General features: G+C 39.1%; 1 non-coding gene across 1 annotated transcript; it reads right to left on the bottom strand.

Moving 5' to 3' along the window:
- Nucleotides 1-972: 972 nt before the first annotated feature.
- On the bottom strand, nt 973-1,078 carry LOC121978930. Its single transcript, XR_006111252.1, has one exon. It is a non-coding gene; the product is annotated as a small nucleolar RNA R71 (small nucleolar RNA).
- Nucleotides 1,079-11,472: the final 10,394 nt, after the last annotated feature.

Genomic DNA, 11,472 nt, shown 5'->3' with positions numbered 1-11,472 from the left:
TCTGGATCGATCCGTGGATCGATCCAGATGTCCCAATCGATCAGTGAATCGATTGGGACGCTGCTGCTTTGCGCGATAAGCGCTGGATCGATCCGTGGATCGATCCAGGCGTTTTTCCATAGTACAGAGGCGCTCTGGATCGATCCGTGGATCGATCCAGACGTTTTTCCAGAGTACAGAGGCGCTCTGGATCGATCCGTGGATCAATCCAGGCGTTTTTCCAGAGTACAGAGGTGCTCTGGATCGATCCGTGGATCGATCCAAAGCCTCCCCGATCGATTGGGAACATTCGAATCGATCGAGATCCGACCGTTGGCGTCAATAAAGGCCGCAGGCGCACGATTCCTTCGGCATCTCTTCACCGATTCACTCCAGATCTCTCGCCAGCTCCTCTACAGCACTCACAAAGCTCAGATCGCTAGTTCTTGAAGGATCTTGGAAGTTCTCCAAGTCAAGAGGCGGATCAAAGCCAAGAAGAGAAGCTAGGGTTTGGGTTTATACTCATTGTAAGCTTGTAAGCTTGTATTTCTTGTATCCTTTCCCTTTCTTCTTGTATTGAGTCTTGTAGGGCTTCTTTGCCCTTGGTAGTTACCATAAAGGAGAGTTTTATTAGTGGAGGGTGTGTGTGTTGGTGTGGATCCTTGGATTAGTCACCTCTTGTGAGGTGGATACCAAGTAAACCAACCGTGTTAGCGTTGTGTGATTGTTTCTTTGTATTTCCGCTGCACATCTTTGAAGAAACAAGCAATGCCAAGCAACGTCGAGCACCGAGCGAACGCGATGAGCTATTCACCCCCCCCCCCCTCTAGCTACTTTTGGTCCTAACAGTAATGTGTTTATTATTATTTGGGTTTTCTTTAAGAGATAGAGCTAAGCAATGGTTGAACTCTTTAGCTCCAAATAGCATCACCACATGAGAACAATGCGAGCAACAATTTTTGGATAAATTCTATCAGCCTAGTAAAATGGTTCATATGAGGAATCTAATTGCAAGTTTCAAACAAGTTGACTCAGAATCTTTATTTGAAGCTTGGGATAGATATAATAATATACTCAGACAATGCCCACATCATGGCTTGGAGAAGTGGTTAGTGTTGCAAACATTCTATAATCATATTAATTATCATACTAAGGTGTCCCTAGATTTAGCTGCTGGAGGGGAACTCATGAATAAAAGCTTAGATGAAGCTGAGGAAATAATTGAAAGTGTAGCACAAAATCATCATCAATGGGCAAATGAGAGAAGTGGTGGCTATTATTGTATAAACCCAATAAATGTAACGCCCGCCCTCCCTGCTGTCAAAAAGGGACAGGGCTACGATACTCTACGTACGTATTACAGCGGAAGACTTAAAATTATTTTTCTTAACTTAATTAAAACCGAACTACACTAACATAGTTTCATAACATGATAACAAAATAAATAAAAACTCAACATCAAGTCACCCATATTGTATTACATTTCACAAAACCAAAGCATAGTTCTTAAAGGTTTTAAAGCAGGTTCTTAATTAGTTGCCTAGCCACCGCCACACACATCTTCGTTGCCCCTCCTGCTGCTCCTTTAACTCATCCAACTTTTTCCTTTATCTGTGGCACAAGGAAAGTAAGCTATGAGCACTCATGGCTCAGTAAGTTCCTTTCCTACTCACTAAAACCAACAATCAACACATAATCAAATAATGTCTCAACTTAACATGATCTCAACTAGTCATGGCATAACATATCATACTCTTTAAGCTTATCATGCAACATAACTAACATTGTAACTAGTCATGGCATATCATCTCTTAAAGCATAGCATGAAACATAACATAATCATATCATGACATATTATCTCTTAAAACATAGCATGAAACATAACATAATTATATCATGGCATATCATCTCTTAAAACATAGCATGAAGCATAACATAATCATATCATGGCATATCATCTCTTAAAACATAGCATGAAACATAACATAATCATATCATGGCATATCTTAAATCATAGCCTCAACACAACATAATCATAGATCATATGCATCATGATTTTAAAAACATGTATCCGAAAAACATGTGTATGTCTCATGATCTTTTAAAACCATTTTCTTCTTACATATATATACTTGAACATAATATCAACATAATTAGGGCCCCGGCTTGTACCATACATACATAACATAGATGCGCGCATCCTAAGTATATCCAAGGTATCAAGTCTTGAATCATACTAGGAACTAGGTCAAGATCACAAAGCATGGACTAGGGGCGTACTTGAAGAGTCCATCCCTTATTAGCCTAGATCACAAAGCAAGGCTTAGCCCAGATCACAAAGCAAGGCTTAGGGGTGTACCAAGGAGCCCATCCCTTATTAGCCTAGATCACAAAGCAAGGCTTAGCCTAGATCACAAAGCAAGGCCTATAGACTGATTAGGAGTCCACCCTTGGTACAAGCCTTACAAAGTAAAGTAGCATGTATAAAAATGCATCATTTAGTCACATAGCATAGCATAAAAGTATGCATCACTTAGGCATACATTATGTCATAAAAGTATGCATCACTTAGGCATACATCATATCATAAAAAGTATGCATCACTTAGCATACATCATGTCTTAAGAAAGTATGCATCACTTAGGCATACATCATGTCTTAAGAAAGTATGTATCACTTAGGCATACATCATATCATAGAAAGTATGCATCACTTAAACATGTAGTATATCATTAAAGCATGCATATTTCTATCCACATAGCATATCATAAAAACATTCATTTTCTAAGCACATAGCATATCATTTAAGCATGCATATTTCTACTCACATAGCATATCATAAAAGTATGCATATTCTAAGCACATAGCATATCATTAAAGCATGCATATTTCTAAGCACATAACATATCATTAAAACATGCATATTTCTAAGCACATAACATATCATTAAAATATGCATATCTCTATCCACATACCATATCATAAAAAGGTATAAATCACAAGCATACATGGTTAAGCATAAGGGTGTATCATGTGATTATACTATCATAAGAAACATGGTAACATAGTTAACTTGGGTTCTAAGCTTCCTAAACCCTTGGGTTCCTTTCATGGCCGAACCCCCTTAGGTCTCAATTTAGGTAAAAACAACCTCCAAGCATGTGAAACCTAAATCATCATCACATAAATTTCATAGGAAGCATTATAAGCATGATTAACTTGGTTTCTAAGTTCTCCAAGTCCTTAAACTCATGTGGCCGAACCCTATTAGTATATAAACAAGGTCCCAAATGTCATGAAAGCATGGAAACCTTAAACCATATTTATAGCATTTTTTTCAAATAGCATAGTAAGCATATTGAGCTAGTTCTTAAGTCCTTCAAGCCCTTAACGTATATCTTGGTCAAACTTTTAACAAGTGTTCATTAGGGCTAAAAACAAACATACAAGCATTTGAACTTGAACTAACATCATGTATAAATTCATAACAAGACATCATACAATAGGTATGGCCGAAACTTACCCTAGCCTCATTTAGGTCACTAAACAACATATAGTATGAGAACTTTGGTTTTCTACTTATCATATTTCATGTAGAGTGACATAAGCATATTTAATTCTTGTTCTAGGGTTTCTAGGGCATCTATTCCTTCATGGCCGAAACACACAATGATCCATTTAGGTCATGAAAAAATTATACAAATATTTGACACAATCAACACCTTATCATATTTTCATAAGAAGTACTTTTAACACATTTGGTTTCATTTCTAAGGCCTCTAGGTCTTTTAAACCCTACTTGGCCAAAACTCACAGAATATAAACTTGCTTCAAATAGCCTAAAAGCATGAGAAATTATACAAGTTTCATAGCATGTGTAAGGACAAGCATAATAAACATACATGTGAATTGTGTTTTAGGCTTCCTAGGTTTCTTTCCCTTTTTCTTTTATTTCTCCTTATGGCCCAAACCTACCAATCTCTAAAATAAGTTTTAAGTGGCCTAAAGCATGGAAAACCCAAGTATGTTTCATGGCAAAAATTACTAAGAACATCATATACAAAGTTGGTTCATAAACAAGCTAGGACCCTTGTGATCTTACATGTCATATATCATGTAACTAATTTTCTATACTCAATTTAAACATAAGAGCATTAAACAACTTTCATATCATAATATCACAGAGGTCTTGAGCATATTAGAATTTTGTTTAAGTTTTTCTAAACTATCCATCTTATCATGGCCAAAAATCTAAAGTAAGAGTTCATGAATTTCTAGCAATGTACAACATGCAATTCTTTAAGAGAACTCTATATTCTATCATACAAACATGGTTATTTAAATTTAAAGGTCTTCCTAACCCTAAGCCCTTTTCTTGGCTGAAACATATAAATGGATTTCTTTGGTTTCAAATAACTTTCAAGCAAGAAAACCAATAAAAACCCTTAGTAGTTCATGGGAGAAATTTTGTACTAGTTTAGTTAAACAATATTTTTCCCTAACCTCCTTAACATATTTTTGGCCGAATTACTAGGGTTAGGTACTCCTCTGATAAAGCATCATTTAAGTATAAAAACATGAAGAAAATCCTTCCTACATAGCATAGAAAGAATATCATGAAATAAGGACTTGTTTAAATCATCCTAGATTTGAAGACCCTTTCTTTAGCCGAATTTTCTTAAATTCTTTCCTAGGTTTTCTAATCCTTATAGAATCCAAAAATCACATAAAAGCCTTGTACCACAGGTGAGGGGAAGCTTACATCCTTTTCTCTTGTGGATCTAAGGTATGGTGGAGAAGAAATAGCCTCTTCTTCTAGTTCCTTTTCCCTTGATTCCCTTGCTTAGTCCTCCTTGTATCTTAGGCTTCCTAGGAGAAAACCTTGGCTTTGGGGCCGAAGGTGGAGGAGAGGGGACTGTGGTGTTCTCGGTGAGGAAGAGGGAGGATGAGGAAATGAGAGAAAAAATAACTTTCTCTTTTCTTGCTCCCTTTTATGTTAAGGGGGAAGAGGTAGCAAAATTGATTTTTGCTTTCCTTCTCCCTTAACCCATTTTCTATTTTTCTTACATTTATTTTATTTTCTATTTATTCTCACCATTCATGATAAAATAAGGGGGAATGAATCCCCTTAATTCCTCTTTAAGTTTTCGGCAAAAATCAAAGAGGAAGAGGGAGAGAAAGGGAGGAAGGCAAGTTGTCCTTCTCTTGCTCTTTTCTTATTTTCTTTTGGCTAGCTTTTACTCTTACCTTTATCATGAGTTTCCCTCCTTTGATATCAATATCTTCTCTCTATCCCAATTGGTTTCTACTAATTAATTCTTTGAAATATAATATAAGAGGTTTAAGGTTCAATCCTTGACCTTCACTTCTTTTTATTTCATTTTATTTCTTTTTGCTTCAACCCACTTCTTATTATTTTTCTAAGGCAAGATTCCACATTCATATATTTATCTTACAAGTTTAGTGGGTGTTACAATAAAAGCGTCGGGAAAGTTTGATGTTGATGCAGTCACTTTAATGGCTGCAAAACTGGATGCTTTTACAAAGAAATTAGAAAGCATAGGAACTAATTCCAATACGGTCAATGTCATTGTATCTACTTGTGAAGTATGTGGAAGTTCTGATCACTCTAGTGACTCATGTCCTTTGGGAGCTATCTTTGTACAAATCAAACAATTGGAGTAATGTGATGCAATCATGAGTTTTAATTAGAGACAAAACAACCTGTACTCAAGTACATACAACCCTGGGTGGAAAAGTCATCCGAATTTTTCTTATAGAAATAATCAAGAGTAAGGACCATCTATGGGGGCAAGACCTAATTTTCAGTCCGGGCAGCAGAATTTTCAACAACAACAATCTTTTTAAGGCTTTCCAATGTCTAAAATTGAAAAGATGTTTGAAGAAATTATCTCAAATCAGAATGAAATGAAGCAAGATATTTTGAAGCTTACTCAGAGAATGGATAATTCTGAAAAATATCAAAAGATTCAGGATAGTCAAATTGCCCAATTAGCTTCTTCATCTTCCAGAGCACCAAGACAACTTCCTAGAAAACCTGATGTTAATCCTATGGAGCACTGCAATTGAATTAAACTTAGGAGTGGACGAACCTTGGGAGATCCCCAAGTGACTGCTCAAAAAGGGATGAACTTTGAAGAAGAACTTTCTCCTTCAACACAAGAACCTATTCAGGTTCAAGAATATGAGGAGAGTACTGCTAAGGTCGAAAAGACTCTTCCACTTTGCTCACAAAGTCAAGTAGTCCCTTTTCCTCAAAGACTTGTTATGCTCAAGAAGGATGAAGAGTTTGGCAAATTCTTGGAGAAAGTTAAAGAGATATGTGATGAAGTTTCTCTCTTTGATGCAATCTTACAAATGCCCAAGTTTTCCAAATTCTTGAAGGACATCATGTCAAGTAAGAGAAGAAGAGGAGACATAGAGACCATAGCACTTATGGAGGAATGTAGTGCTCTTTTTGAAAGGAGCATTTCCCCAAAGCTAAAGGATCCAAGAGGCTTTTATATTCCTTGAAATATAGGAGATGAATTTATTGAGAAAGCTTTTTGTAATTTAGGGGCAAGTGTTAGCCTCATTCCTTATTCTATTTGTAATAAATCAGGTCTCAAAAACTTTAAACTTACTACTATGGCACTGCAACTTGCTGACCATTCATGCAGGTACCCTATGGGTATCATTGAAGACGTGCTAGTAGAGGTAGGTGGGAGTATAATTCCCACGGATTTTGTAGTACTTGATATGGAGGAGGATACAAAAATTCCTATCATATTGGGAAGACCATTCCTTGCTACAGCTAGAGCTATTATTGACGTTAAAAACCATAAACTTTCTTTGGTAATTGGTAAGGAAAGGTTGGAATACGATTTATCCAATGCCTCTAACCATGTCTCTTCTCTTTTAAATGTTTGTAGCAGGGCAAGCATTTACAAACTTGAGGAATGGAATTTCCATCCTCATGGGAGGCCACCAAATGAGGAGTATACTTTGGTGGAAGATGTTGGGAGAAGGCCTCCCAACGAAAATGAGAAATACATCTGCCCTCCACGAGCTAGAAAAAGAGAGGAATGATCTTATTGGTCGAGCTAAAGACCCTAAACAAGCGCTTCTTGGGAGGCAACCGAAGGATCCTTTTAGTATTTCCAGTTTCAGTTTTCATTTTATTGTTAGTACTTTTAAACTTGTTTTTGCTTTGTTTTCAGGTTGAAATTTTGCTTCCATGAGCTGGCCATGACTTTTTCATTGGCATGGAAGTGTTGGAGAAGCAGGGGAGGAGTGAAACTATCATTTGGAGCAAAACAAAGCTTGGTCGTGTGTCATACATGACCAGGTACATCTTGCAGAGAAGAAGGATGCTAGGGTCGTGTCTACATGACACGGCCGTGTAAGTTATTCCGAGGAGAAAAAGAGCCAGGCTGTGTCTCAGACACGGCTGTGTGAAAACTCAAGAGGAGGAAAGAGTATTGATTGTGTACTACGCACTGTTGGATCGAGAAGCGCTAGAGGGGGGTGAATAGTGGTCGTGGCTTTCCCTCGTTTCGGAATTGAAAAACTCGAGTAATAAACGCAGCGGAAATAAAACAATCAACAAGAGAACACAAGTGATATACTTGGTTCGGAGCCTGTGGCGATTCCTACTCCAAGGCCCACGCTCGTTGAGCGTTTACGTTGGGCAACAAATATAATCTCGTAAAATTTAGTACAAGTATAGAATGAGTACACAAGAAATTTAAAGTAATACTGACAACTAAATTATAGAAAACGAAGCGCCGGGTTGTCGGGAACTTGTCGCAGCTTGATCGGAAGCTCTCGTTAGTAGCACGTTGGAGATGGATCGCTTTAGAATTGTTGTCACTACAAGCTGCTGCTCGAGTCCTTCTTTTAAAAAGTGCTAGAGGTGCCTCCAAGCCTGTCGGAGGCGCCTCCAGGCCGCCGAGTCGCACGCGTGGATCAGCTCTGATCTAGTCGCGCCTTATCCCATTGAAGGCGCCTACAAGCTGCTCCAAGGCGCCTCCAACGCATGGTCCAAGGCGCCTCTAGCTTTCGAGGTGCCTCCAGCTCCTCTGGACAGCTGGCTTCGGCTTACACCTGAGGCACCTCCAAGCCCCATGGAGGTGCCTCAGACACTATTCATCCGAGGTCAAATGTGCTCCTTTTTTCCTGCAAAATGTGTTAGTCCCAGACACAAACCTTGCAAAACAAAGTTAGCACAGAAATATGATAAATGATATCGACAGTCATTGGACTGTCCGGGTCTAACTTCGGATTTCCAACCGGAAACCCTAGGTCGACCCGACGCCTACTGTTCCCTCTACGAGGAATGCGTCCTCACCTACTCCACTAAGGAGATTTACGTTGCCAGTGTGATCCTCCTAATCGACTGGGCTTTTGCTCAGCGTTCGAAGCCTACGGACTTTCTGCTGGACTTTCGCATCCCGGCTGGTCCAGTCTTCCACCTAGTTCACGACACCAGGACTTTCCACCTAGGGTTACCCCCCCCCCCCCCTTGTACTTTCGCCTGAAACTCTCGACCCGCCAAGACTTTCCGTATAGGGTTACCACCCCCTATGACCTAGGGTTACCACCCCCTAGGGTTTTCCACCTGCCTAACCGCAGTTAGGACTTTTGCCTAAGTACACTTAGGACTTTTCTGCAAACTTGTTCAACATATTAGAAACCAAAACACCTTAACTTTGAACCATATTGACATAATCAAAACATAAGTTCGATCGTCGGATGCTTTCTGCACCAACACGCACGAGCGTGTGTGATCCAAAAAAAAATCTGCGCCGCCCGTGCCATTTGGCACGGCCGTGCAAGGCTTCCCGAGGTGAAGAAGGAAGAGGCTATGTCCTAGACATGGCCGTGCAAGCTAAACAGAAGAGAAGAAGGTTGTGGCCATGCCAATTGGCACGGCCCTGTGAATTAACCCGACAAGGAAAAGGATTCGGTCGTGTCTCACACACGGCCGTGCAATTTCATCCGCGGGGGAGATAGCTGTGGCCACGCCAATTGGCATGGTCGTTCAAGGCTTCCCGAAGAGAGGAAGGTGAGGGCCGTGTAGATCCACATGGCCTGTGTGGAGTAAATGCCTTTGCCGTGTCTACTATACAAGGCCTAGGCCGTGTCGGCCACACACCCCAACCTTCTAAAAAAGCATCCTTCTCTCCCAAACTCCCTTCTTCTTCAACCTTTCTCCTAAACCTTCTCAGATCTAGATTTCAAACTCTTCTTTCTCCACAAACTTCATCAAGATCTAGACTTTTCTCTTCTCCTATATCCGAGATCTACAACTCCTTAGCCAAAGATCTTGTTCTTCAAGATCTAATCCTTAAAGATCTAACTTCTCCAACCAAGAATTGTACCTTCCCCACTTAATCTTGACAATATGTCCAATATTTAGAAGAGACTTTACAAGGGGAGTGGAGGATCAGGCGGAAGAAAGGAACCGACAAGGGAAAAAGTAAAACAACCAACAAAAGGTAAAGGGAAGAAGACCTCACACGATGAAGGTAATGACAACAAATTCAATATCATTTTTAGAAATGAAGATCATAAATCTAGATATTAAATTCTTGTCAATAGAAAGATTGTGTGCACACGATATATGGACCCAACTGTTTTAGACATGCTAGGGATTAGAGAAGATGCAGATTGGATGATTGGGTTTTTAGATTGGAGTGACATTATATACACTAGACGTCCACTTTACCAATGAAGATGATTATGTTGGCAAAATTACTTTTAGACTGATGAATCAAGAGTTTCAATGGATGTTTAGTGATTTCAATAATTGTTATGGATTGTCTACCGGTAACTCTCCCAGGTTTGACTCTAGGTTTAATTAGAATTAATTTTGGAGTTTGATCACTGGATTAAAACAACCTTATGAGCCCTCTAGAGATAAGGCTTCTCACATGCAAAACCCCGTCTTTAGATACCTACATCGTGTTATGAGTATAACTATTTTTTGTAGAGGGGAAAGTGATGGAGTCATCAAGAAAGTAGAACTTTACGCTTTGTGGGCTATGTTACATAAAGTTGATATCGATTTCGATTTTCATTTTTTGCAAACCTTAGTGAGAGCCGGGAGGGCAACCTCGCGGTCAATTGTTTTTGGTGATTTGATTACTCAAATAGCTATTAATTTAGAGATTGATTTAGATGGGTTGGAAGTCATCCATGGCAATGACATGATAGATAATGATGCATGTCTTGCTATGAAAATAATTGGTCGGGATGAGAATGATTTTGCATTTCCTAGGACAAATGGTTTTCCTTTACCTCTTCCGTGTTCCAAACGAACTTCTATTCATAACCCTGCTAATTGGGGAATTACCGATTTAGACCCCGAGAATGCCCCTTCCATATCGGGAGACACAGAGCCACACCTTGAGCCCTCGTCATATGGACACCCGCAGCCCTCCGGACATCCGGAGCCCGCTAGGCATTCTTTTGCCTATAGTACGGGTTCCTCAAGATTTGATTTTTAAGATTTTTGTGCATCTCTAGACTCACTTCATGAAAAGCAAAATGCCCAATGAAGAATGTTGGAAAGTCACATTTCTTTATCTGATGACCAGTTTAGAGAAGTACAAAATCACTTTCAGTTTACAAGGAACATTCAAGGTTTAATGGCTGAATTTGTTCAGGACTATGATATTGATCAAGCTAGAATGAGGGATTTTATGCAGGGCATGAGTATTACTAGCCAACAAATAGATGTTCTCTATGAATATTATAGATTCATAAGTGAAACCCCTGGTTTTCCTAGTTTTCCTATTGGAGAACGACTTAGACCTCCTTTCCCTTGTCCACTGTTTGTTAGAGCCCTAGAGCCAATCATTTGATGATTGTATTATGAACTTATTGTATCATATTCTTATATAAATAAAGGCATTTAGTTTTTGTTATTATACTTACTTGTATTAGTGTCAAATAAACTAAGTATAATAGCTTCCTTGAGTATAATGTTCTCACCTATATCAATCGGTTAGTTAAACCGATAGTGAGATGATATAGGGAACACTACTCTTAATCATTCCTAGTCGAGTGTTAACATTCAGGGATAATGTTAATGCAATAAGACTAGCATGTAGGTCAACTCGATGACTTGATCTCACAAGTCATGGATATAGAGATATCAAGTTGACACATGGGTATGCATTGGAGAATGTATACTGAATGACCCGCAATGAGAAAGTATCATGGATCATTATATGAGTGTCATATACTTTCTCATGTGGCTATTAGTATGACTACTAGTCCTTGGACCTGAAGTCACCATGGATCCCTACATAAGGAGTTATGTACTTTGGTTTCGTCAAACGTCACCCGTAACTGAGTGGACTATAAAGGCGATTACTGGGTATGTAATGAATTATAAAGAGGGATGTGAGTGATGTAGATGGAAACTATCCCTCCTATATGACGGGAGCGACATCGATATTCTTGATAGAGTGAGACCACGAAGTG

This window comes from Zingiber officinale, chromosome 4B, assembly GCF_018446385.1.
Source record: "Zingiber officinale cultivar Zhangliang chromosome 4B, Zo_v1.1, whole genome shotgun sequence".
NCBI lineage: Eukaryota > Viridiplantae > Streptophyta > Magnoliopsida > Zingiberales > Zingiberaceae > Zingiber > Zingiber officinale.
The sequence above is the reverse complement of the archived record's forward strand: the minus strand, read 5'-3'. Positions and strand labels throughout refer to the sequence as shown.